The sequence below is a fragment of the Puma concolor genome, chromosome D4, assembly GCF_028749965.1.
Source record: "Puma concolor isolate L17-30 chromosome D4, mPumCon1.1.hap2, whole genome shotgun sequence".
NCBI classification, from domain to species: domain Eukaryota; kingdom Metazoa; phylum Chordata; class Mammalia; order Carnivora; family Felidae; genus Puma; species Puma concolor.
The window spans coordinates 7,471,884-7,499,577 of record NC_141679.1 but is presented as its reverse complement, the minus strand read 5'-3'; the positions used below and the strand labels follow the sequence as shown (position 1 = coordinate 7,499,577).

The window sequence follows — 27,694 nt, the reverse complement described above, 5'->3', positions numbered from 1 at the left end:
TTGCGTGTTTCAGACGGCCGCGATGAGCTCACCCACCTTTCTGGAAGTGCTATTTTAGCTGCTGAGTTTATACAAATAAAACCCGTAATTTTCTAATGGCTAAACTAGGAATGTGTTCGAAAATAGCTAACTCGCAGAGAACCCTGCAAAAGCCACACAGGGAACTCACGAAGGTGAGCCTGCGCAGTCTGCTGTTCAAGTTCACATACATCTTCATAATTGCTACATATGTATTACCTTGACAGTAAGCAACCACAAAGGCGACCCGGGGACTTTTTTTTTTTTTAAAGTTAGGCGGTTACTGCTGCATTGTGTTTTCTCCCTCTCTTTTTTTCCTTTTGCAAGAGAAAAAGTAAGTTAGTCGTTAACTACACAAAGGAGTTAACATTTAACTTGAACACTGTGAGTGCTTTAGCTCTCGACCCCCACCCCCTTTCTTATTAGAGTGAAAATAGGTTCAGGAAGTCTCTTACTAATTGTCACAGATACTGGATGAGATCTGACTACATCATTTTGCTGGCTGCACTCACAGGAGGCCCCGGGGGTCGTTCATCCACAGGCCCCTCCAGGCTGCCCAGAATCCCTGCCCGCCCCCTCCCACCCCACACTCCCATCGGTGACGGTGCTCTATCTCCCCTGTAAATCCTCAGGTAATGTTATTTTTGCGTCTTCCGTGTTACTGATCACTTCTGCCTTATGTATCAGGTCCGTCGCTCCCCCTACACTGGCGGGTCTATGAGGACAGACAACATCCCGCCCCTCAGCCCCAGAGTGCCAGGCCTCAGCGCCAGGCACAGGGCACACGCTCACGAAATGTCCAGGGACAGGGAGTGCCCAGACCACGCCCACGCAGTGGGGACCATTTCAGCAGGGGCCTCTCTCCACAGGTGGCTGGGGGAAAGGCGCCTAGGAGAGTGGTGTTTTATTATTTAAAATAGGGCGGGTGCTGGGAGGCCCAGACATGGGGTGGCAGAGGGGATGTCTCTTTTCTGAAGCCCCTGCATTCCTAAGCTGTTCCCTCTCTCACTCCCCAACTGACAGGGGACCCCTCACTGCACACACAGCCCGCCCTATGGGGGCAGCGACCGTCTGACCAACCTGCCACCTCTTCCGTGAAGCCCCCTATGGAAACAGGAGTCTCTCACACTTGTCGCCCCTCTCCCCGTCCTTAGCCATCCAGAAGCCCCGCGATGGAGGTGCACAGGCTACCTGGATACCCACATGGTGATCAGATTTCCTCACCAAGAACTGATGACACTCTTCCCGCGGCTGCTGCTATTACTACTATTTGCTAATAATAATACACCGATGCATTAAAAGCACACGAAAGCTAATGTTAATGGAAAGCGTACTCGGTACTCGGTAGCAGGGAAGGATGTCTGGCCCTAGGCCTGGATGAACCCATTCACCTCGCAGAACAATGCTCAAGACTACCATCCCATGTCACAGAGGAGGCAAACCGGGAGTTCAGAAAACACAGTGACTTGAGAAAAGTGAGGATTCAAAGCCGGTTAGTCCCACTCCAGAAACACGCAAGGACATCTGAGGGCTCACACGTTCTTCCCCATCACCCTTCACACAACTGGACAAGTCCTACTAAGCGGGGAGGAGAGGGGACAGACGGTCACTGATCCCTCTCCCAACGCTACCACACTCACCCAAACACCTTCGTTTCCACACGTGAGCAGAGTCAGGAACGACACCTTCAACCGTTCCATGCAGGCTCCACAAAGAGTGTCATGTGTGCAAGCACAAGCAAGTGACATTCTTCTAACCTCCACGGTAGCGGCTAAATGTCTATCATATAAGCCTCCTCACTTTCAGGAATTTTCGGGAGATGACGTCAACTTCGTGTGTTCGCTCGTTCATCCGGCGGGTGAACCGTACTAGGTGAGAGCAGGTAACACGCAGATCACAAGAATTACAGCGCACACGGAGGTCTGATAACACGAGGTAAGACCACAAAGCTGTCGGGACACTGAGGGGGAGAACATGACGATAATGACAGTGGGTGGCATTTAGGAACACAGTGTGAAAACACTCGTCGGCATAAATCTTACTACAGGAGGGACTCACTCGTTCTCTGTCCCTTTAACAGTGTTGGGTGCACACGACTCATCAGGACATAAATTAAGGATATAAACAGGACATGTGTGTGCACACACGCGCCCAAAGAAGCACAAAGATAACCACACCACGTACCAGGTGCCACGAGAAGTAAATAGGAGGTGCCCTTAAGGGACAAGGTGCCACACCCTTTCTACTAGAAATCAACCAATGCTTAGAGCGGTACAAGTAACATTAAAGGGGGTCTTTTCTAAAATTCTGCCACGGTAGGGGCGCCTGGTGGCTCAGTCGGTTAAGCGTGTGACTCAATTTCAGCTCAGGTCATGATCTTGAGGTTCGTGGGTTCAAGCCCCTCATTGGGCTCTGTGCTGACAGCATGGAGCCTGCTTGGGATTCTCTTTCTCCCTCTCTCTCTGCCCCTCCCCTGTTAGCTGTCTCTCTCTGTCTCTCTCTCTCTCTCGCAAACATAAATAAAACATTAAAAAATTAAAACTAAATCATGAGATTCTACCTCAGTAACACAAGATTTGATCTTTCAAAACTGCACAGACCTAAAAGCAGAGTCTGATCAGCCATCAACTGTCCCCAGGCATGTGACTGCTCTCTCCTTTCGCTCTGCAGTAAAACCAGTCACAGGAGAAGGAGAGACATGTGGATGTATGGGTGGGTGTGGTCAGTGGTATGGGGACGAGAGGGTGTAGGCCAGAGTCAAGTCACAAGGCCAGGAAAGCCAAGCCTCGTCTGTGGCTAAGCAACTGTGTGAACTTGACCAGACCACTTGGGCTAAACCTCCCTGTCAAGCCTGGCTTGGTGAAATCATAATAAATTATCTAGCCCCTGGTGGGGCATAAACCCGATACTCAGTAAGTGTTAATTTTCTTTCGTATACCTGCAGATCACAATGAAAACCCTTCATCTCTTGTAATCTAAAAGACTAACTGTAAACCAGAATAAATAATGAAATCATTTGAAGGACATCCTTCATGAGAAAAAAGGCATTCCTGTGCTCACCATGCTTTGAATGCAGAGATTTACACGCCAAGAAAGAGTAACAGAAATCACGTTTCCAACCTCCTTTATCATACGGGTGGTAAAATTCAAGTCCAGAGATGGAAAGTGACTTTCTCCTGAACACACAGCCAGTTAATGGCTGAATCAGGACAAAATCCCAGTAATCAGCCGCCCAACTAATTCCCCATTCTACTGTATCCTTCTAGATCCACAGGACTGTCAGTTATAAATGATGCTTAATGGCACCAATGCCTCTGTGGCCATTAAAAATGTCTCTCACCTTCAAATTAGAGTGAAGATGGAAAATGGTAAGTTCCTCCCACACAATGGGCACTGAATGCGGGACAGAAGCGTTGAGGAAGAGATGGGCGGTTGGGGGAGAAGAGGAGTGAGCACAGAAGAAGGGATCGGGAGTGAAGAGGGACACAGAGGCCCCTACTTTACAACTGTGCCTAAACGGAAGCCCCCCTTCAGCCCAAAAGCTGAATCTGAAAATGCCCCCAGACGGATTTCTCCTTCCCTCTGTCTAGAAGCCTCTTAGAGGAGACAGAAGACACCGCTCTCCCAGATTAGACAAAATCTATGAATGCTCAGGCGGAAAGGGAAACGAGACTGTTTACCTGCAATAGTTTAAAAGACAGGTTCGGTTGGAGTTTTCTTAAATCCCTTCAACCTTAGGTTTTGGCAGAAGCACTTCCAGACCGCAGGTTTCGGGGGATCCCAAGCCTGCTTGTTTATCCGCCAGACGTGAGCCTTCACAGAACCAGTACCCGGGCTGCTCTGGGACAGCAAGCATCCAGTTAAGGAAGAGGGGCGAAAAATCTAATTCTAACCTATCAAACTCGACAGCATCATTTTAAAAAAGATTCCCATCTCAAAGAAAGTCTACAAGCAACGAGTGAGGCTACAAGGCCATGATTATGTCCCGGCATCGTAATAATTGCGGAAGAATTGTCCAATTAGCAATCCCACACTTAGGGAGTTCCATCGTGTTGTGGCCTGTCTTCATCTGTTTTGAGGGAAAATTCAGCCTTCGGGAGTCCGAAATAATGACAGAACTCTTCACTATGTCTGTGAGTTTGGATGGAGTCCCCAGGGTACACGGCAACCTTGCCTGGTAATGAAGCAGAGAAATCACCTGTTCCTGCTTAAACCTGCTCACACCCTCCACAGCCAGGAGAGGCCCTGGCTGATGTCCTGGAGGAAAGGACAACCTCTGGAAGGTGACAGAACCAGGAGCATCTGGGGTTAGGATCCTCAGTCCTTCTTGAGCCAAACTCTTACCTACAGGCCTCGTAAAAAAAAAAAAAAAAAAAAAAAAAAAAAAGGGTCTAGAAAACATAGAAACATCATCTGAGGTTCTGTAAAATTCTGTTTCACAAGTATTTATGCGATGCCCAGTTCACATGGGTCTTGGACACCTGGAAACCGAACTTCGAAGCCTTCCTCCTCAACCAACCAGCAACAGTCTTCTTCCCCCTGCCCTTCAAACCTCCGTTAGTTGCCGCTTGAACAGCTGGGAAAATGCCGCTTCCTCCAACGCGGCTCTGCCCGACCGTAAAGGGTGCGTCAGCCTCAAAAGGCAGAGAACGGCCCCGCCGAAGGAGAAGCTTCTAGCAAGCAGAAGTGACTTGGGGATGCTGCGTGAGGCAGAGTTGTGGCCCCGGCAAGAGGACGTGTGGGGGCTGCCGGGACACTGCAGACGAGGGAGGGGGAAGGGACCGGACAAGAACGTTTCTAAAGTCATTGCCAACGCACCGTAAGTGGCCTGAGAGGCTTTAAAATCCGGCGTCAGGTTCTCAATGTTTATAGAAGCTACGAGAATTTTCAACACACTCATCCAAAGGCTGTTGTTGTGTGCGCTGCTCTCCTGTCCTCCGCTGTGTGCCACGAGGCAGGTAAACGACCTTTTCTCGGCTTCAGATTTACCGTCACTTAAAGGAAGGCGAGGGATTAAGTAACCTCTCCAGTCCCTTCTAGCTCCAACATTTTCTGAGTAACGCTGGAGTATACTCTCCCCACTTGTTACCAAATTAAATCCCAGGAATTCCATCTACCTATAAGATGCAACAGAATCTGCTAAAAATCCCTACGTGTGAAAAGAAAATTAGGTGACAACTCACAGGTAAACAGGGCGAAAGCAACAGATTTCCTATATACTCTCGATTATGAGTTTTAAAGTGTAAAGGGAAAAAATGAGGTTAAAAATACCTAGGAATAGCATGTAATACGAAGAAAACTATTTTTTTTTCTGAAGACATGAATAAACGTAGACACATACATGTTCCTAGGTGAGAAAACTAAATAGACTATGTCGACCCTTCCAAACTATTTCATTCTCTTAACGCAGGGCTTCTCAGCTTCTCGTTACTGACGTTTTATGCCAGATAATTCATGGGTGTGTGTGCGTGTGTGTGTGTTTGGGGGTAACCTGTACATTGTGGGATGGTGAACAGCATCTCTAGCCTCTGCCCCGTAGATGACAGTAGACCTCCCCCGGCTGTGGCATCTAGAACTAAAGTCTGCCCAGACATTGCCAAATATCCCTGGTGGACACCACCCTTCGGGTTGGGAGCCACAACTGATGGCAAAGTGCTAAAGGGCTCTTCCGCATTCACCACCTCGACGATGGATTCTCAAGTTCACCTGGAAGAATAAAGTCTCCTCACCGTCCAAAAGGCTTTGGGAAAGAAAAGAAATCTGTTACAGAGCTATGAAAGCGAAAAATGTGGGACACGGAAGGAAGACTACAGGGCTGAAGAGAAGCAGGACAGAAGCAAAAGACCACGACCCCAAATATACAATGACCGTCAGCATATGAGGGCATTACAGACGAGTGGGGGAAAGGAGGTTGTCCAAGTAAACGATAGTGGAGCCAACTATTTATTGTTTGGGGGAAAAATCAAAGCTAACTCCTTATCACATTATGTATGTTCTGATTGTGTACTTACTACATAACAAACAACCCTAAGACTCCGTCTTTAAAACGACGATTTATTATTACCACGTACGATTTAGAGCTAAGGTCGACTGGGCTCAGCAGCGGCTTCTCGACTGGGGTCTCTCACACACTCCAGCCCGATGTCAGCGAGAGCTGCGGTCATCTGGAGGGCAGAGTGCATGGACTTCTCACAGGCTGGCCGTCAACGGGGACACCTCAACACGGCCACTCCACAGGACTTGGGCTTCTAACGGCATGGCAGCTGACCTCGAAGAGGCTGCTCTCGGGCCATTAAGGACCATTCCTGTAGCGGGCACAGGATCACTTCTGCCACCTGTTGCTGGCCAAAGTAATCTTGGGTTCATCCAAATTCAAAGGGGATAGAGAAAGAAGCTCCACTTTGTGAGAAGACAGCACAGCAAAGTCACACCAGCAAAGAGCATACGGAACGGGAGAGATGGTCTCAGTCGTCGGCGGGAGATATGATCGCACAGCCAAACTATACCAAAATAAACTCCAAGCAAATTCAGAGCTAACTACTGAAATATAAAACAACGAAAAGAAAATACGTGAGTTTTTCTTAAATATCAGGATGGCGAAGGCAAAGATAAACAGATGTAGCTGCAAAAATATTTTAGCTCAAAAAGCACCAAAAGCAAAATGAAAAAGCAAACAAAAGACTAGTAATATACTAGCTTTCTATATAACAAAGGGGTGAGGGCTTAATATGTAAAGAGGCCTTACGAATCAATAGTAAAGACGAACATTCCTATGGCGGGGAAGGCCAAAGGACATAAACAGTTCACAAAAGAAAAATCCAGCAGATAAGACCAAAGATAGACACTCTCCCTATTCTGCTACTAGACTGAGTAGGGTATAAAATGTGATCTAGCCCATTTCGTAATACAGTCAAGAGTATTTAAAATGTTCATTTGACCCAGTAATGTACCAACATTTTAAAGATACTTGTTGATAACACGGTTTTAACAACAACAGCAACACAAAGCAAACTTGGTTAAATAGAGCACACTTCCCACACACATAAAAAATTTCTGCTGTACTTAAAAACCCTATTTCCAAAGAGTACTGAAACTCATGGAGGAAAGTCCACAGCAATGTAAGAAAGAGAACACAAAACTTTATTTACATATTAATCATCGCTACTATCTATTGCAAAATAGCCACACATGTTTATCTCCTAAAATATTAACAGTGGATATCTCTGTGTCTGGGGAATACTGGAAGGTAATCTTATTGTATTCTCTGGGTTTTTTTTTTTCAGTATTTAAATATTTTTTGCACTGTAAACATGTTTATTTTTATACTCAGGGGAAAAAAATGTTAGTTAAAGAAAAAAGTACCAGTACTAGTGGGTAAAAAAACTGAAAAGGTCACATGTTACGAAGTTACTGCTGCAAGAATAAAAAGCCAGTTTAAAACCAGGAGAATAAGCGTGACAGGGCAGCCAGTGACATCAGGGGTTATCACACCTGGAATCACTGACCCATTACACAGCCCATTCCGTCCTCGAACGAGTCACTTTCTCAGGCTCCTGACCCGGTCATGGCGTAGATTCTCACGTATTTGTTCAATGTGACTGTTTGATACATTTTTCTTTTTCCTCTTTCAATATTCAGCCCATTTGTTTTCTTTGCAAAGCTCAACATTTCTGTCTTCAGAGGCATTTCAAATGATGAAATACTGAAGAAAAGTCGGTACTCACACAGGAAAACATTTGCCTCTGCTCTTCTTTGGTTCAGTTTGCCCCCCTGAATGTCAGAGGGTCCCGCACACGTACAGCCTATACTGTTCCTTCATTTCACGAAGGAACCGTGAGGATAGTGACTCCCTAGTCCCTTGGCTCTCAAGCTGGAGCGTGCATCAGAATCCCCCTGGAGGGCCTGTAAAAACACAGAATGCTGGCCCCACCCTCAGAGTTTCTAGGTCAGTGGGTAGGCGTTTATCTGTAGTTCTAACAACTTCCCAGGTGATGCGGACGCTACTGGTCTGGGGACCCCCACTTTGAGAACCACGGCTCAAGATCACATGACCAACTAAGCATCTTCCCCCCAGGTGTAATGTCTATTCATTTGTCCCTATTATTCACACAAGAATATGTATGTGTACACACACACACACACACACACACACATATTGTATTTGCTGACACAATGAATCACTCACAACCCAAATAAATCCCAGGACCCTTCACTCCACATTCAGATGGAGGAGTCCTTTCAAAGAAACACACTTTTAGTTTATTTATTTTTGAGAGAGAGCACACAAGTGGGGTAGAGGCAGAGAGAAAGAGAGAGAGAGAGAGAGAGAGAGAGAGAGAGAGAGAGAGAGAGAGCCCAAGCAGGCTCCACACTGTCAACGCACAGCCTGATACGCAGCGCGAGTTCACAAAGCACAAGATCGTGACCTGAGCCAAAGTTGGACGCTTAACCGACTGAGCGAGCCACCCAGGTGGCCCCCAAAGACACAAACTTCTGCAATGCCTATAAACGTCACCTTCTCTGCCACAGCTGTCTGCCACTCCCCTTCACAGACAACTCTTCCCCCCTTCGGCAGCCCAAAGCCTTCCTTCACTCGTCCGCTCCCCCACAAAACAGAATGAACTCTCCCCAGGGTTCCCGAAAAAATAAGGTTCTTCCCTCCCTTCTATCCTGCTCTTCTCTCTCAACACCAACTTACCTGCTTCCATTCCTGTTTGACTCTCCTTACTATGCGCTTATTAAAAACCCCAAAATAGGTAGAGGTGGGTGGGGGGCCCCAGGGGAACCATGGGATTTCTTTCTTTTCAAGCAACACTGCGTTGTCCTTCAAGAGCCAGAGGGGAGAGATGCACTCAGTCACACAATTAATCACGTTTGTCCCTGTCACACTCCATCCTTCCACCCATTCAGTATACACTTGCCACGTGTCTGCCATGTAACAGGCCCTGTGTCAGGGAATCAGAGAACCTGCAAGCGAAGGTGGGCTCATCTGAGAGGGCACAGGGACAGAAGGGTGCTTCATGGACAAACACATGAGCTGGCCTGAATGGTGTGAGTTCAAATCTGAACTTGGTGTCCCTTAAAGCCCACTGGCAGATATGCGACATATCTTTTCCAAGAGCTGAATTCCTCTGATTTCACCCCATTAAAAAGCACACATCCTTGTGAAGGGCAGGTCCTTTAAGTCACCAAGGGTCCCACCTGAGTGTGAGCTAAGTTTCAAGCCCTTACCTGAGAAGAGCGGCCCTGGATCTCTTAGAGAAAGAAGACAAATGTGTTGGTTTTGTTTTGTTTTGCTTTTAAGGAAATAAAGAAAATAGGATGGGAATCGAGAGGGTACCTGAGGCAAACCACACCCCTCCCTGGTTGTGACTTCTCAGAAGGGTGTCTCCGAAATGCCCTTCCCCACCCTGGCCTGGGTATCATCTGCAAAGGTTCCCCAACTGTGATGGCAGAGCCAACAGCATCGGCATCACTGGGGAACTTGTCAGAAACCCAAGTTCTCAGGCCCCACCCCAGCCGTGCGGAATCAGAAACTCTGGGGGTGGGGCCAGCCACTGGCATTTTCACAGGCCCTTTGGGAGATTCTGACACGGGCTCAAGTTTGACAAGTACCGCTCTGGCACCTGGTCGGGTGCCTGCCTCTCGGCCATTAGTACGCACTGTTACTGTGGGTCTTAATGATGTGTCAGACTCCCTCATGAGCGTCGGAACACCACTGTCAGAGAGGTGCGTGAGGAAGTTACCAACCACTCACGAAGAGCTAAGCTCTGTGATAACGGGCCAGAGAGCAGGTGCCTGGGGCCGAGTCCAGAGCCGGTGGCTAAAAGGGAAGCCGGTCACTGACAAAGGTCAACGTTACTAGCGCTGTCAGGGTAAGTAGTCTGTCTCCCAAACCGGGGCAACCTGTAATGACCCAAGCGGCATGGCCGGGCACGGTTTTGCCTTCTTTTGTCAATGCTCAGAGTGCTCGACCTGGCCTGTCTTCACATGCAGTTGACAAGGGCCCACAAGAATCCTTGTTGCACCATGAAATGTTCAACTCATGCTATTTACCATCCTTGGTCTCTCTTGGGAGAGCAAAGGGGAGGGAGGACGATGCATATTTTTAGAACCAGGGACGATTTATCATTCAATGAAACAGCACACGCAGAGGCCTAAATCAAGTGTGTGGAAATAATATGTTGTTATTACTAGTCTTAACTCTGCTAAATTATAACCTATAAACCCTGTGACGCTTGACTTAAACATCCCATCCACATGTGCAGGAAATCTAAATGATTATTTCCTTCTTTATTGCACGCGTTACGGGAGGATTTACTGTTGCTTCCACAAAGCGTATGTGAGGAGCGTGTCCTCCAGGATGTTGGTGTAACCAGGCACCACGGATAAGCGCACAGCCCCCATCACGCGTGTATTCCGGGAGCCTTTATGTGCACTTAATTAGTTCAGCTATTGCTTTCGTGGTTCATTTAGAAGCATCACGCTTCATTAAATATCAATAAATTTTATCCTTAAAAAACCCTTTCAGTAAAAATACGATTGTCTCTTCAAGTGATAATCTTGTTAATGGATATATGTATTGCAACTATGTCTATCAGAACCGAGCAAATTCTGAATCGCCGTGGTTGCGGCGCCCTGAAGCTACACGCAAATTGCGTTCTATAGTTTAAAACACATGCCTCATCCACACGTATTTTCTTACACAGGGGGAAAAAATCTTTCTTAACTTTTCCCCAACGATGCGTCTTTTAAGCTTCTATTTTTATTTTGTCAAGAATGCCTACTTCTGTTTCACGAGCTCCTTTTATCCGTTACATCAATTCCAAGTTCTCTTTATTGGAAAAACAGCTTTTAGCAACTTTTCATAGCATGAAGGAGTTTTCAGGAAACATGTGCTCCTCGCTTCCTTGATACCTGTGTCCAAAGAGGGCAGGGGTCACAATGAAGGGCTCACCCTGTCAGGTGTTAAAGGGTCGACTCTCTCGGCAGATCATCTGGGCCGTTGGCAGAGAGCCAGGGGCAGGGGGGTCAGCTGGGGAGGCTCAGGGTGATGAGGGAAGAGCTGCACCTACCCAAGAAGAAAGAGCAACTGCTGATGGACCTCCCCTGCCTGCCAGGTCCGGCTCACAGGTCTTCTCCGTGGAGACAACCTACCCTGCTCAGTCAGGGAAGCTGTCACTCGCGTCCTCATTTCCCTAGAGCGCTTTGTGAGCGCGCCCATGATAGAATACATTATAATGTAGTATAGTGATCCATTCATTCTCATCCATCCATCCATTCAACAAAAATGTATTGCCAAGGATACGATGGAAAACAAGACAAGGAAGATCCGCCTTTTCAAAGTGTACGTTCTAGTGGGAAGGAGATACACAATAAAACAGGTGAATGAATAACTGAACATGGTCATTTCAAACAAGAGCACGTGCCACCAAAGAAAGCAAGCAGGTAGGGGGGCTGAGAATCACACGGGCCACGTGGTGACTTTGGACTGAGTGTCAGGAAGGCCTGGGGAAGAGAGTTCATAAACTGAAATGGTGTAAAGAAACCAGTCACCTAGGGGCTGATCCCACTGGGTGTGTTGCAGGCACAAAAAAAAAAAAAAAAACCCAGGCTGGAAAGGACTCAGCAACGGGGAGCGTGACACCAGATAAATTTGGAAATGACTTCACAATTTTTTGACTTGAGACCACAAGATCCTAGGAAGCAGGGTCTGTGTCTCACCACAATCTACACCTCTGGTCTGACTTAGTCGCACCCCTGACACGTGGTCAACAAGCATGTGTTGAATGAGGGAAGTGAATGAGCCACTTCCCAAGGTCACGTACAAAACACTGAGGATGGTTTTCCAGCACTCTGCACAATCTTCCTTCTCTCAGCCGTCTCTTTCAACATGGATGATCGTGTCTAGCCTTTCTATAAAGATAACGTATCGTGCGCTCTTACTGCTAGAGAAGGTTCTTTTCGTTGTTTTTCCATCAGAGATAATAAATTTGTGCCTACAGGTCCACGTGGTTTCACCGATGGCCCTTGTGGCTGAGAGCGAAATACATTCAAGAGGGGAGAACCGGGAGGTGAAAAGGGCCGTCCGATGGGGTTTCAAGAAGTAGTTGAGACAACTTCAGACTCACCTCCCAGGTCCAGTTTATTCAGCCAATAACACACAACCGAGAATGAGCATTAATATTAGTGTCACCTCGTATCATCATCATCGTCTCTTTGAATACAAAATGATACAAATGAACTTTCCCAGTGAACTCTGTTATCATGATGGATGAGAAGAAAGAAAAAAAGGAGACAGCCTGCTGAAAATACTTTCATTTCCACCCTGCAGAACGTTTTCGGTCCTTCTGGTCAAAACTGGGTTTATGTTGCCTCCTCTGTTTCTTCCTCACAGCAGGCAAAGTAGATGGGAGACGGTTTCTGAATAATGGATGAGGGAACACCTGGTTTCATTTCTTCACAATAACTCCCAGGAGTGATCAGGAGTGGGCCATGTCAGCACTGATGGGCCTCGAGACCACCACAGATCCAGAAAGCCAAGCGTGATCACATTGGGCATGCGTGGGGAATGCAAACTTGCTGGGTTTATGCACACCAGCAAAAATCCCAAAGGGGCCTGATGCCAGGAAAATGCCTTATTTTGTCAGAAGGGACATCTCCCACACAGCAGCGGGTCTGGCACCGCTTGAGCCACATGTTAAAAACAAAGCAAAGTGACATGTGATACGGGCCTCACTGCCTGATGACAGAATTCACGAGCTGTCTTCACTCTGAGCTTTCCTGGAACAGACCGAACCCACATAGCCTAAGCCTGTTTGATGGCTTTGTCTTATTGTCATGTTGTTTTCTGCCAAGTTCTTGCCTTGTAGAGGTAACTAAGACTTATTTTTCTTATCACAATTTTAAGGTTTATTCCCAAGTTATTATTAAATGATCATCAAATTCTAAGGAACTCTGTACTTTCCAACCTATGCCATAGCCATGTTCGTGTTTCGAACATACCGACCCTTTTTCAACTTCTGGAAGCATGTACGTGACTTCAAAAAATACCCTCATCTACTGTTAAACCATGGGGAGGCACCTCTCTGAATATTCAGTGTGGACGACCCCTCAGAACCTCCATGGGTGATCATCATAGTCTACAGTATACTGGTTTTAAGAAATTGTATTTTTAAAAAGGTTGGCCTACTAAAACTCTGGGGGATTTTTGGGTCAAGTTCTTTGGTCACTTCCATGACACCTGTTCTGACCTGGATCCTAAGAGTAAAAAGAGCTTAACTTAGAGTGGGCAGAGGAACCACGATGATAGTAAATGGCTTCCCAAACACCCTTCCGTGGAATCACTGTATTTTCTTTTCCCCTTTAGTATCTGTTTGTCTCTCTCCCTCTTGTCTAACCCTGACTATTATGGCTTAGAAACAGGTATCTTTCATGCTGTATTAGTTTCCTGGGACCACTGCAACCAAAGTACCACAAACTGGGTGGCTTTAGACAATTGAAATTTATCCTTTCACAGTTCTGGCTGCAAGTTCTAAACCAAGATGTTGGCAGGGCCGTGCTCCCTCTGAAGGCTCTCAGGGAAGATCTTTCCCCGCCTCTCTCTAGCTTCTGGCATTCCTTGGCTTGTAGACACATCGCTACAGGCTCGGCCTCTGTCATCACTTGGTGTTCTCCCTGTGTGTCTTCTGAGTTCAGTGACATTCTCATTTCTGTGTCCGTGTCCAAATTGCTTTCTTTTTTTTACACGGAAACCAGTTATCGCATTAGGTCCCACCCTAATCCAATGTGACAACACCTTTCAACTTGATTACATCTACAAAACCCTATTTCCAAATAAGGCCACATGCTGAATTCCAGGTAGGTGTGAATTTGGTGGGGGACAGTACTCAACCCTGTGCAACTGCTGAGCCGGCCCCCTTTCAATTACCACCTGCTCCCCGGGGTATGAAGAACATTCACAGACAATAACCATTACTCACGGAAGAACAGTGAAAGGAAGGTGACACGATTCAATGAAGAAGTCTCGCAGGAAAAAGGCCAGCAGCCTGGCGGTTTCAGGAACCACCCCTGAGGTCAATTACCAACAGATCCATCATGCAAAAGTACCCTCCAAGCATCTCTTCGGGAAAATACCCCTTCTGGCTCCACCAACCTCTTCTCTGCCCCCAGCTTCTGATGGGGGCATCTTCTATCCGCCTCCCACACCAGCTACATGAGGATAAACAGGAGAGTGACCTGCTTTGCAGGCATCACGAGAGGCACTCAGACATATAATGTCAACTCCTCCATCAGGGAATGGAAGAAATTAAACTTCACAGAGATAAAGCCATCAGCCAAGTCGGACCGGAGAGTTAGGGTCTGAACACAGACCTGCCCGACCCCAAAGCTGATGCCCCATTTTTTTTAATGTCTGAGCGAGACCACATGCACACCTGCCCACACACGCCCCTCAGAAACGACCGCTCCATTTACCCTGCATCTGAGACACGTCATTTTTTCAACCCGTAAGATCTGAGAAGCGGAAGACACCTTAGATAACACCTACTGCCATAATTTCATTTTACAGATGAAGACGTTGAAGACCAGAAATGGTAATGGAATGACCTGTGTCCACGATCACAGGAACTGGGAACAGAGCCTCCGACTCCCCGGCTCCTACCCCGGCCTGGCAATATCTGGCCTCTCCTGCGGTAGGACTGTACCTCGCAGACAGGCCGTTGGGAGCACGGACACTGGGAGGGGACTGCACGGATTCCCATCTCGGCTTGGCACTTACACATGTGCGCCAGCCACTTCCTGTCTTAGCTTCAGTCTTCTGAACTGTAAAACGGGGGGAATAAGGACAGGAGTCGCACCGTATCCAGCGTCCAGCAGGGCTGTCGAGAGGACTAAACGTGCTCAGAGCTGCGCCTGGCATACAGTAAATGCTCCAATCAGGCCACTTGTTGGTAGCGGTCGTGCTGTGGTTTTATCGCGACACAATTATTGTGTCACTATCATCATCATCATCCAATAAAAAGCTACAAATTGAGTGACTTCGGTGTTTTTGTTATCGCCATACGTTTCTGGCAGCCACACCGGTTCCAAGTCCTCATTCAAGGACACGAGGATACAGAGATTTCCTGGTCCCTCCTAATAATTAACTTCAACCTCACTCCATAATCTACTGTGTGTCCTGTTTTCCTATAAACACGAACTGTGCAAAGGGTCTCTATCCTGGCTTTAATTTCCCCGACTGTCTGAGCCTGCATTTAACTGCCTTGTTCCAATGACGGTGGGTCATTTAGTGTCCTGAAAAGCCAGCAACGTTATTACATCCTGACTCTGGACTCCAACAAATCCTCGCTCCCGTCCCTCTCGTCTTATCTCTTTGAGTCTCAGGAAGGCAAACCCTGGGAAAATTATACAAACAGCCCCAAATATTTGAAATCAGCATTGTCTTCATATGCGTACTCCTCTCCAAAAGCTTAGAGCGTTTCTCTTTCAGTTTTATTCTTTCATTAGCCCAAGGCTTGCTAATTAATTGGAATTTTCCAGGGCTTTTGTTGCTGTGACAAAGGCGAACAATGCGAAAGCTCATTCCTTCTTGTTAAAGGGGTCTATCCACCCTGCAAAGTGTAGCATTGGAGAGGGAGGGGATGAGAGGGAGGATTAAGTCGACTTTGAAAGGGTCAGACTTTGTGGGTTCCTGGCCCCCCCCTCCCCCACAGCTGCCTTCATCGTCACCAAACCTGATTTATGGGAAGTGACATCTTAACCATGGCTTTTATCCCTCCAAAGGAGAGGCTGCTCGGAGGGCATTACGTAGGATGTAAAATTAGATGGCAAAGAACATCCTATAAGCTTGGAGCAAACAATATTGGGAAGCGAAAGATACTGTATTCGTTGAGAGGGCTGTGCGAGAACAAAAATCCACAGAGCAGGAAGGAACCAAAACCTAAATGAACACTCCCAAGCGAGGCACAGACCAGACCTGAAGGAAATAAAAAGATGCTTAATCTTGGCAAAAATAGCACCACTTAAACCAAAGATAGCAGAGCAGCTGGGGGCCGGGAGTAGAGAAAGGGAACGAAGAGAGATTAATTCTGAATTTTGTTCCTGGCTCCCCTTCCCGTGTGTCACGCCACTTACTGCTCCATCCACTGGGTCCCTGGAACTCGCGGAGATGCCCATGGGCTGTGTGGCATCCACACTGTGAGGAGTTCCGGGAATGCAGGGCAAACGCGGCTGGAGGGGCCCTTGAACACGGTGACCAGGCCATTCCCGACATCGCCCCGCGAGTTCCTATGCTTTTGGGTGACAGAACCTGGAGGGCCTTCAGGACGTCTCCTGCGCCAGGCTGATGCCTGAAGGGCAGTCACCTGTCGCGCAAGGGACCGCTTGCTTCTGAACGGGTTGCGTGCGAGGTGCCTGTGCAGGTGTCCAGATAGAACTGCACAGGCGGTGGAAAGGAGGGACTGGGAGCAGTCTGGCGGTATCGGTAAGGTGCACGTACGCAGGGGACAGAGCTTGGGGACAAGGATGGAACTCTGAGGGTCCCCTATGTTTAGGGCCTGTAGGCAAAAAGGAATCTGCACAAGAGGGAGAGAAAGTGTGTCTGGGGCGGTGAACAAGAGGTGGCGGGAGGACAGGGAGGTGCCACAGTATTTAAAGGCACAGGTGCTGCCGTGAGGGCACTTGGCTTCAAATCGTGGCACCTCGAAGCACAGAACTTCTCCGCACCCCACTCCCCTGCTGCGCCACGGGGACCACGACAGCACATCACGCAGTTGCTCTGATGCAGGGTACGTGACGCGGTGTCTTGCTTCTCTGAAGTATTCAGAAACCGTTGGCCGTGATTCATGTTTACGAAGCAGACAGGACTAGACACGTCAGGTCACGGGTGACTGAGAGCATCTCAGCTCCTTCCCTGGAACTTCTCTGAATATACTGAAGAGAATCAAGGAAAGCCTCGGCCCACGGGATGCCGGGGAGAACTCCAGAAGACCACGAGGGGCCACAGGACGAGGAAGATGGGCGCCCCTACATAATCTTCGCCAGAGAGCTGGCGCATGGCGTTCTGGGGCCTGAAAGGTGACGTAGATCACAAACCATAAAACGGCCACTGTTACACCAGCGGTGGTGGGGGGCGGGGGGGGAAGGCGGCCGCACCCAAGGCCAGAGTTCCAGCCCGGGGCTGGCTACTGACCTGCTGCTCACCCTCAGGAAGGTCCCTTCTCCTTCCAGAACGGTTTTATACATGCGAAGGGGCCATCCAGGTCCCTTCCGGTCCTCACCACATGTGATTCTGTAAGTTACCCCGAGGCTCAACAGCTACACAGAGAGCAGTGACCCTGCTGAAGACATCGGGGGTCCAAGCGAGAAACAGAGAACCAGGAGTCACCCAAAGTTCGGCAAAAGGGGACGACGGTAAGGTGTGGAGACAGCCCTCCTCCTCGGTTTCCTCCTCCATTTGCTCCAAAACCAGAGGCGAGAGGAAGGAGCAGGAGAAAACCAACCCAATCAAGGCTGAAATGAAAGCACTGCTTCTTCTGCTCCCCAGAAGCTCTAACAGAGCTTTGAGGATGGGGCGGGGAAGGCAGGGCTAAGAAAGACACAGTGCAGGGAACACTGATTCAAGTGGACAATCAGAAGCAAACTCGGGGCGCCTGGGTGGCTCCGTCGGTTGAGCATCCAACTTCGGCTCAGGCCACCATCTCGCGGTCTGTGGGTTCGAGCCCCGCGTCAGGCTCTGTGCTGACGGCTGAGAGCCTGGAACCTGGTTCGGATTCTGTGTCTCCCTCTCTCTGCCCCTCCCCTACTCATGCTCTGTCTCTCCCTCTCCGTCAAAAATAAGTAACATTAAAAAAAAAAAAAAAAGAAGAAGAAGCAAACTCAATTACCGCTGGATCCCGAAGGATAAAGACCGCGCCTACCTACCCCACAAGCCTCATTTCACCAGGGAGAGAAACGACTCCCACGGTGCCGTGCATGGCGTAAGAGTGAACAGTCAGTGACACAAAGCTGCTCTGGGAGCTCATGTTGGCTGAGTCAGTCTTATACCAATTCTGTAGAAGTATGCAACTAACTGGTCAAATTCCAAACTATGACATTTCCTAATAGGAGATTTTTGTGTGGGACATAAGAGGAATGAATGCCTATGATTGCTAAATTCTTGGGAAAGCCTGGATTTCCCCCATTTTCATGGAAAGCTGAGAAGACAACCAGGAAAAGAAGAGAAAATACATGAACTCCCCCACTACGGGCCAGAAATGCTGCCAGGTGATTCCACGTATGTTCTCGTGCAAGCCTCACCACTCCGTGGGTCTTCTATGTTCTGAGCTCGCTGAGGAGAGGAACGTCATACTCATCCATGAATCCTCAGTGCTGGACAGAGGGCTGGCATACAGTAGGCGCCCAGCGGACGCTTGCCGAACGAGTGTAAGATTTTCCTGGTGCATGAAGTGCGGATCAGAGAGATTAAGAGGTCTACCTAAGAGGGTCACCTCGCTGATACAAGTGGCAACACTGGACCTGGGAATTGGGATTATCCGACCCCCACAGCATATTCATGTTCCTCTTGCTACATGGCCTGCCCTTCAGATACTTCTCTCCAACCCCCCAAAATACTTATTTTCTAAAAGACAGACTGGCTGATGTGAATCGCACTTGGTGCTAACGCGTTCCCTTCTTTAATTCCTAGGCTGCTTTCAAAGTGACACCATTCCTGGTCTGGTTGCTCCTCTCCACTGGCCAAGCGTGGTCACGATCCCCAAAGGCACTGATGAGAACACAGTCTTAAGGGACTGCAACCCCGGGGGGTGCTCGCTGGTCTCCTGAGATCCGTCCCTATCCCTCAGAAATAACATAACTGGCCTGGTCAAATGCATCCCTTCCTTCCCTACGTGAGAGCAAAAGGTTGCAACACAAAACTCAGCAAGCAGGTCAGACCAATCATGGTCTTTCTCCTCTCTCCCTCTCTTTGTCTGTCTGTCTGTCTCCTCTCTCACTTGCCAAAGCTTCAGACTAGCTCTCTGCTGTAAATGACTGTCTAAAGTATATCCAAAAATGAAGGTCTTTTTTTCCCCTAATTATATATATGTAAGAGAAGTCACGTCTTTCAGACATTTTTACTTGAAGCTGTTAACTGGACTCTATTTTTCCATCCGAGAAAGCCCAAAGAAATGAATAATGAATGATCCAAAACAGACTACATTGGAACAGTTCTGTATATTATATGCAAAGAAATGTTCCCACAACAAAGTCACTAAATGAATGTCACTATGCCTGAATAGAGGAATAAAATTAAATTGTGATAAAAGCAAGTTGTTTAAAGGATCTTTAGTTCGTGTCTACCAAATTACTCTGAACATTATGTGCTGAACAAAGGCTCTGATACCCATAATATTAAGTCTTAACGGAAACATTTTGAGAAAGAAGCCAACATTTTTACTTTAAAAAAGATTTATGTATCATTTTCCGATTTTATGGGTATTACAACTGTCCTCCAAACCTTTGAATAGTGTCAAATTTTTTTCCAGCTGAATATTCTGCTATATTATGTTCTCTTTAATGCTGGAGGCCATGTTAGGATGTCTTACAGTAAATTAAACAAGGAACTCCATGGCAAGAGACGTAAGCCTTTGTCCCCGGCTGGGCCTAATCACTGAAACATCACTATGTTTCATATAGATTCCCTAACTGGCATAGAAGCAGAAGGTCTGGTTAATGAAAATCATGGCAACCAGGTAGGAATATATTTAATTTATAAGTGATGAGCTATTTAAACTAAATCTCAGCAATCGGATAGTTTTTCCCCTGGAGTCAAAAATCATCACCACCATCTTCAATGAGGAGTCTCGTCTCCACACTTCAGGCATTTCCCACCCTGAGTTCATTCTTGGCCAAGGTTCTGCTTCTGTCAAACATGGTCTACTGCCAGTTCTCTGAATTTTAATCTCATAAATGAGACTTCTACAGCTTGGCTTACACAAGGGAAACATGAGGAATGACATCAAGATTTCTACTTCGCATCCACTGATCTTTAATAAAGTAACAGCATTATTGGCCTCGTTTCTGGAAGTTCCTGAAAGTCCTGAGACGTTTACCAAGGCTTTGAGTGAACTCCGTGATGTTGTCAGAGGTGACGTCTGAAGATGTTGTTTAGTGTAGAGACGCAGAAAAAACACAAAAGAATGAGCTCAAAGGTCTGGCTCTTGGTCTCACAGCTGGACCACATACGATCTAGTATCTTCCTTTGCCACAACAGACCGTGGGACAATCAGTGAAATCACCAAGGTCCGCATTAGATAATAGGGTATACTGATACTAATTTTCTGATTTTGATACTATACTGGTTACATAGAGAATCTTCTTGTTTTTAGGAACTACACACTAAAGAATTTAGGAGTAAAATGGTACTTACCATGTCTGCAACCTACTCTAAATGGTTCAGAAAAAAAATAGAATAATGGAGAAAAGTTAACATTTGGGAAGTGTGAGTACAGAATCCAAAGGAATTCTTTACATTACTCTTGACATGTTTCTGAAAAGTCTGAAATTGTATCAAAATAAAATTTACAATAAATCCTGGCTATATAATTGGCAATTAGTAAATATTCACAGAAAGCCACTTTAACTTCTTTTGCACATGGTAGCCTCACACATAAAATGGTGGGGAGCTGAGCTATCCCCAAGTGGTCCTGATTCCATGATAAGTACTCTTAATAACATATAGCAATTTTCTTGTAACATACAGAGAAAACGGGAAGAGCTGTAGACATGATTCCTGCCTTCAAGGAGGCTGAAGTGATAAAATGGGGATAAGTGCTCAAGATGAGTTAAAGCTAATTGGGAAAACTTTCTAGAAGATATGTTTCAAACGGGATCTTAAATGCAGTAAGGATATGAACAGGCAACGAGGTGAGAGGAAACTTCATGGGAGGAACACTCTTTCGAAGACGTGTGGAAACAGGCCTGAGGCCGCTTCCTGCCAGGAACACCGAGAAAGTTTGCTGGCTAGGATGCACGAAGAGGGGCTCGTCAACAGGTCTGCACTGTTTGGAACAGTTTTGCAAAACCTCAAGCGAGGACGCAACGGAGGCACGTGAGCTGGTGTTAGAGTACCTTACCGGCCTGGCAGGAAGCCTCTAGCCCACCGTGCCATGAATAGCAAATCAAAGTCTCCGAGACAGTCATCCAGGACCACGCGTCCATCTTGTTCCCCAAACACGTGCCCGGTAGGACATCCCAAAGATCAAGCACCGGGTACAGTCAACACGTTGCTCTCAATCCAAAGTGGGCAAGTCTCACTCAGGACACGACATACAGTGGAACTCCTCCCCCCACTCTGCAAAGTCTTCAGAAAGATATCTGTGTTCTATCCAACATTTGTAGGTTCTGAGGGTGTGTTTTCATAGCAACTACCTAAATTCACATAAGCAGGGGTATTCCAAAAATTTCCACTATAAATACTAAGTAAAAAAAAATCCATGAACTTCTCATAACTAGGGAGCATATACAGAGGCAAGGGAACACAGTGACATAGAAAAATGAATTGCTTACGTGCGCCTAGGTGGCTCAGTCAGTTGAGCGTCTGATTCTTGATCTTGGCTCAGGTCAAGGTCCCAGGGGTCGTGGGATGAAGCCCACTATCAAGCTCCCCACTGAGCATGGAGTCTGCTTAAGATTATCTCTCTCTCTCTCTCTCTCTCTCTCTCTCTCTCCCTCTCCCTCTCTCTCTCTGCCCCTCTCCCCTGCTCACACTGACTCTCTCTAAAATAAATAAAAATAAGTAAAATTAAAAAAAAAGAAAAATGAATTGATTAATTAAAATGACTTAACTAAGAAATCATGTAGCTAGAACTGTGCTCGGGATCCTTAGCACAAATGGGTCACACAAAGGGAGTCATAGGAGAGTGATTCAGCTTCCATCTAAGGATGAGGTTTATCACCACCCACGTACATGGTTAATGCACTTTTATTAGAATCACCTGGAAGTCATATTTAGCATACCAGGCATTCACTCCTGAAATGCTATGACTTTCCATCATGGAAAGGATATTTATTAAATTCAGCTCTGCGAGGACAGACATGACAATATACATATAAGTACAATATTCACCCAAACAGTATGGAGATAAAAGGTAGTTTTGTGTTGTTGTTTTTCTTTCACTAAAAGAGGGTCTGGGGAGTAGCTTAAGTTAAGCCTTCAAAAATGAAATGTGTTATACCCACGCCTCGTAATAAAGATCCCATAGAAGCTGCTTAGAGAGAAATTAGATTACAATTTAACCTCTCATGGTCTGTTCTTCACCTTACAAGAAACGATAAACTCTTCAGCCTTCTATTTTTATTGAGGAAGTAAGAAAAGAGGGAGGGAGGTAGGAAGGAAGGAAGGAAGGGAAGGGAAGGCAGGGAGGGAGGGAGGGAGGGAGGGAGGGAGGGAGGAAGGAAGGAAGGAAGGAAGGAAGGAAGGAAGGAAGGAAGGAAAGGGAGGAAGGGAGGAAGGAAGGAAGGGAGGAAGGTAAGGGAGGGAGGGAGGAAGGAAGGAAAGGGAGGGAGGGAGGGAGGAAGGAAGGGAGGAAGGAAGGAAGGAAGGGAGGAAGGAAGGAAGGAAAAGGAGGGAGAAAGGAAGGAAGCAAGGAAGGAAGGAAAGGGAGGGAAGGAGGCAGGAAGGAGAGGGAGGGAGGGAGTAAAGGGAGGGAGGGAGGAAGAAGGAAGGAAAGGGAGGGAGGGAGGAAGGAAGGAAGGAAAGGGAGGGAAGGAGGCAGGAAGGAGAGGGAGGGAGGGAGTAAAGGGAGGAAGGAAGGAAGGAAGGAAGGAAAGGGAGGGAGGGAGGAAGGAAGGAAGGGAGGAAGGTGAGGGAGGGAGGAAGGAAGGAAAGGGAGGGAGGGAGGGAGGGAGGAAGGAAAGGGAGGAAGCAAGGAAGGAAGGAAAGGGAGGGAGGGAGGGAGGGAGGGAGGAAGGAAACAGAGGGAGGGAGGGAGGGAGGGAGGCAGGAAGGGAGGGAGGGAGGGAGGGAGGGAGGGAGGAAGGAAGGAAGGAAGGAAGGAAGGAAAGGGAGGGAGGGAGGGAGGGAGGGAGGGAGGAAGGAAGGAAGGAAAAGGAGGGGGGGAGGAAGGAAGGAAGCAAGGAAGGAAGGAAGGAAGGAAGGAAGGAAGGAAAGGGAGGGAGGAAGGAAAGAAAGGGAGGGAGGAAAGGGAGGAAGGAAGGAAAGGGAAGGAGGGAGGAAGAAAGGAAGAAGGAAAGGGAGGGAGGAAGGAAGGAAACGGAGGGAGGGAGGGAGGGAGGGAGGGAGGGAGGGAGGGAGGAAGGAAGGAAAAGGAGGGAGGGAGGAAGGAAGGAAAGGGAGGGAGGAAGGAAGGAAGCAAGGAAGGAAGGAAAGGGAGGAAAGGAGGCAGGAAGGAAAGGGAGGGAGGGAGGGAGGGAGGGAGGAAAGGGAGGGAGGGAGGGAGGGAGGCAGGAAGGGAGGGAGGAAGGAAGGAAGGAAGGGAGGAAGGAAGGAAGGAAGGAAAGGGAGGGAGGAAGGAAAGAAAGGGAGGGAGGAAAGGGAGGAAGGAAGGAAAGGGAAGGAGGGAGGAAGAAAGGAAGAAGGAAAGGGAGGGAGGAAGGAAGGAAACGGAGGGAGGAAGGAAGGAAACGGAGGGAGGGAGGGAGGGAGGGAGGGAGGGAGGGAGGGAGGGAGGAAGGAAGGAAACAGAGGGAGGAAGGAAGGAAAGGGAGGGAGGGAGGGAGGAAGGAAGGAAGGAAAGGGAAGAAGGAATGGAGGAAGGAAGGGAGGGAGGAAGGGAGGGAGGGAGGGAGGGAGGGAGGGAGGAAGGGAGGAAGGAAGCTGGAATAAACCACATTCACTTAATCTGAAAATCAGATGCAGACTTCAAAATGTGGAATAAGGAAAGAATCTTGCTGGGTGACTTCTTTAAAAAATTTATCCTTAGCTATCCGGGAGGGGAACTGTGTACATCATCCAGTGTGATCTTTAATGGACTGATAAGTCATCACATGATATAAAGCTTTATGACAAAAGCAGTCATATGGAAGGAATCTGCCTAAGATGGTTTGACGTCTTTTTCTTTTAACGTAGATTAAGCTTAAAATTGGGTCTCCAGTGTTTGGACTTCCCAGGGTTTCAACGGGTGTAAGTAAAACTCAGCACCAGACACAGCACAAACAGCCCCATGTCAACTGGCTGAAGGGTTAAATGGCTGAAGAGGGCTGGCTCCCAAGGAATAAAATTTTCAAAGTCATTTGAAAAGAAACCAGCGACCAAAGGTTGAGAAATCATTACATTTTGTTTGTATTGGAGGTAACAATGACCAAAAGAGCTGATGATGTTGTTGTTAATCCCGACAACTAATAGACTTGCTGAACATTTCTTTTTTATAAAATATCTCCTTTCTACTAGGTACTTGGTATTTAAGGGTATATGAAAACTGAAGTTTAGCTCCGCTTCCAAGTGCTAGGATCTGAGGGAAAACAAAACAAAACAAAACAAAGCGTGTCTCCCAAATGAATCACATTCAGGCTTGGAATAAATCCACCTAATTGTCTTATTTACTTGAAGAGCCTTGTATTTACATCGGTCTTTCTTACTATCGACGAGCTTTCTCTTCTGGAGTATGGCTCAGCTCCAACCCTCAGTATCTGCAGACTCTTAGCTTATTCCGTCCCGAAGAGGAAGCTGGGCACTGGCAGGAGTGTGGGGTCACCTAGCCCACCGAGGTCATTAGGTGCCCAGACTGAGTCAATGACACGGTTTCTTCCGGTGAGAATTCAGAGTTGATTTAAGCATCTCCGATCATCCCAAATCCCGATGTACAATATTTCTAAGGCACTGTCTAAAACCTCAACAACGGATAGCACTACCCGGACCTGAGTTTCGGTAGTAAACGCGATATAAAAGTTTTTGTAATAAATGATGAATGAAGGAGTGAGTGAATGAATGAATAATGAACGAGGATGTATCATCTGAGAGGAGTTATGGCACCAAGGGCTTTGTGTGTCCTCTGCACAGGTAGGGGTGAGGGAAGTCTCTAGCAAGGCAAACATCATGTGCCAATCTCCAGCCAACATGCTAGATCTGTGCAATACCAACCCCGACGCACTGTTAGAAAGACTTCCAGCTCTCTGCAAGCAGGCTGTCTGAGTCAGGGGTCTCACAAATGCCCTCCATGGCCAGGCAGATGGGAGGAGCATAAAACACCCAGAGGGCAGCGGCTGACTGTTGTCACGTAGGACAGAAGGCCATCTAGCTGGCTGTTGTTTCAACTTTCCAGGGCAGCCGAGAGTCTGAATTTTCATGTGCCATCCTCTTGTTTCTAAACGTTACCTCTGTTATTCTTCCTTAACACTGTGCGGATTTAACAAAGCACGGCTCCTGGCCACCGCACTCTGCCATGGACTCTACTCCCTTAATCTCCCATCCAAATCTTTCTACCTATCAGCGAGAACTCACTGCTTATTCTTACCTTCCCTTCGAGTCTGGCAAAGGATGGGTGCTGGGAGTGGCAAACCAGTATCACTGAAGAAATCACCCAAAACAGAATGGGAAAATCAAGTAGAGCCTTTACGTGGCCAACTTCCAGTTCCAGTAAGGACTCACGCACCACGAGGTCCTGAATGCCCTCAGCAATTACGCTCACGCCTCAGTAAGCAACCTGTTTCCTCCTATTCTATCACCCGTATTCTCACCCCACTACAGTTTGTCCCTAACTCTTCCTATTTCTGAATCATGCCATGTACGTCTTTTCTTTTTGTAAATAGCTTCAAATTCTTTTTGAAAAGAGGTGGGTGTGAGTACATTTCAAATAAATAAAGCCTTCCAGATGTTCACGATATTCCAATTACAGTCAAATGTATTACTATATTTAGGGGCTATATATTTTTAACACAAGGAATGATTCCTGAAGGGTGATATTTTCAACAAACGGTATTGAAAACTTCTATATTCAAAGTTATCATTGGAAAACACTGGAAGATACTTATTTCAAACGATTTATGTTCTTAGGCCTTTAGCAAAACACAGGAATCTTAGTCTGAATACCCAGTTAACACACACACACACACACATTTTCATATAGAAAAATAACCTAAGCCCTCCTATAAATTAAAAAAAAAACAAACACTTAGACCTCCACATCTCTTAGTTTTAGCCCTCATATTCCAAAATATCTGGACTTCTGCAAGAAATTCTACAGAAGTACGCGAGACCATGAAAGACATTTGAGAAGGGACATCTCTAGAAGGAAAAGCAAATAAGACTTTGTCCCTGTAAAATGAAGGTAAATACAAAGATGCAAAGTATGAAGCAATGGCGTGCGCATTTCTTCATATTACAACTTGTTATCAGGAAGTTAAACAGTCCTCCTGTATTACATCTACTTAGAAAAACAACGCAGCCCGTGAACCTCAGCTCAAATATATTGCTTGGTAACACCAAGGAAAATACACAAATAGACAATTTTCAATTCACTGACTTAAATTAAAAAAAAAATGAATTCCAGAAATTCTGATGACAAAATGGCATGCAAAAAAAAAAAAAATCTTTCAACTTAGAATATTTAATTCTTAAAAGACATAGGGTGTAAAGTAGGGACGCATCCTGTTCTAAAACAACACCTCAGTGAGGATCAAAAGAGAGAAGAAAGAATTGGATTGTGCAGAACTGGGTTAGCACATCTATCATAAATTATCTAACTGACATTTTCATAGACCTGCCACTACTTTCCTTTTAACGCATATGCTCAACACACAGATGCTACGTCTATAAACTGTGAATTAAGCTCCCTTTTAAATTAACTGTTCCTTTGAAATGAATGGTGGTTAAACCCGTCCTGTGGTTCCTTCATCCTAGAGACGCATGCCCATCTCTCATCCAGGTTCCCAGGCTATGATCTAGGAGGCAGCAAACGTTGATTCCAATTTTTATTATTTAGTGAGTTGTTGGCATTTTATTTATACATTGGCACCTGACCTGACTTAATTTTAGGTTCTTCCAACAGGAGCCCTCGGACGTGCAAGGATCCGTATCTGACCATCATCTTCACAGCAAATACGGCCAGTGGCGCTTGCAGAAGTGAGATAACCTGGGAACCGGCCAAGGGCATGAGGGAATGAGAGCCAGAGGACAACCAATGACAGCGATGGCCCTCCCTAAGCACTTGGGGCTTCTGAGACCAGCATTCCTTCCTTCCTTTAAAAAGCCAAGAGTCCAAACAGGAAGCCTCCTCAGAAGTTAATTCAAGGCCTTTCTAGATGGTCTCCCTATGTCCAAACTCCTCTCGTGCTAACTGGACCTTGGGATTCCTCCATCAGAACCCCATACTCTTAGCTACAAGCCTTCTAATTAAAGGCAAATCACCTAAGAAAAGTCACATCGAAATCTGTCAGTGGTGTCCCTCTTTCCAACATGGAGGATGCGGATTTGAAAGCAGAGGGGTGGAGAGGGAGGCAGTTTTAGGGCACCGGGCACTGGGTGGACAGAAGTGGTGTGGGAAGGGAGGGGACTCCTCCGACACTCTGGAACTCAGTGGGTGGGGCACCTCCTCCTGGTCACCAAGAACATGGTAAAAAGTTGGACCTCCAGCTACTGAAGACAAATGACTGTAATTTTCATATATCCTCTGAGATACACACATAAACATGTGCCAGGTTCTTACCCATGGCGGTCCACAGGCCCTGCACACACAGGAAC

General features: G+C 47.0%; 1 protein-coding gene and 1 long non-coding RNA gene across 6 annotated transcripts in view; one reads left to right on the top strand and one right to left on the bottom strand.

Annotated features, from left to right (window-relative positions):
* GLIS3 (GLIS family zinc finger 3) overlaps positions 1-27,694 on the bottom strand; it is a 504,180-nt gene that overhangs the window by 317,624 nt on the left and 158,862 nt on the right. The window lies entirely within an intron of this gene.
* Positions 452-27,354, top strand: LOC147574695 (uncharacterized). Its single transcript, XR_015243419.1, has 3 exons — positions 452-650; positions 1,825-1,953; positions 27,003-27,354. It is a non-coding gene; the product is annotated as an uncharacterized LOC147574695 (long non-coding RNA).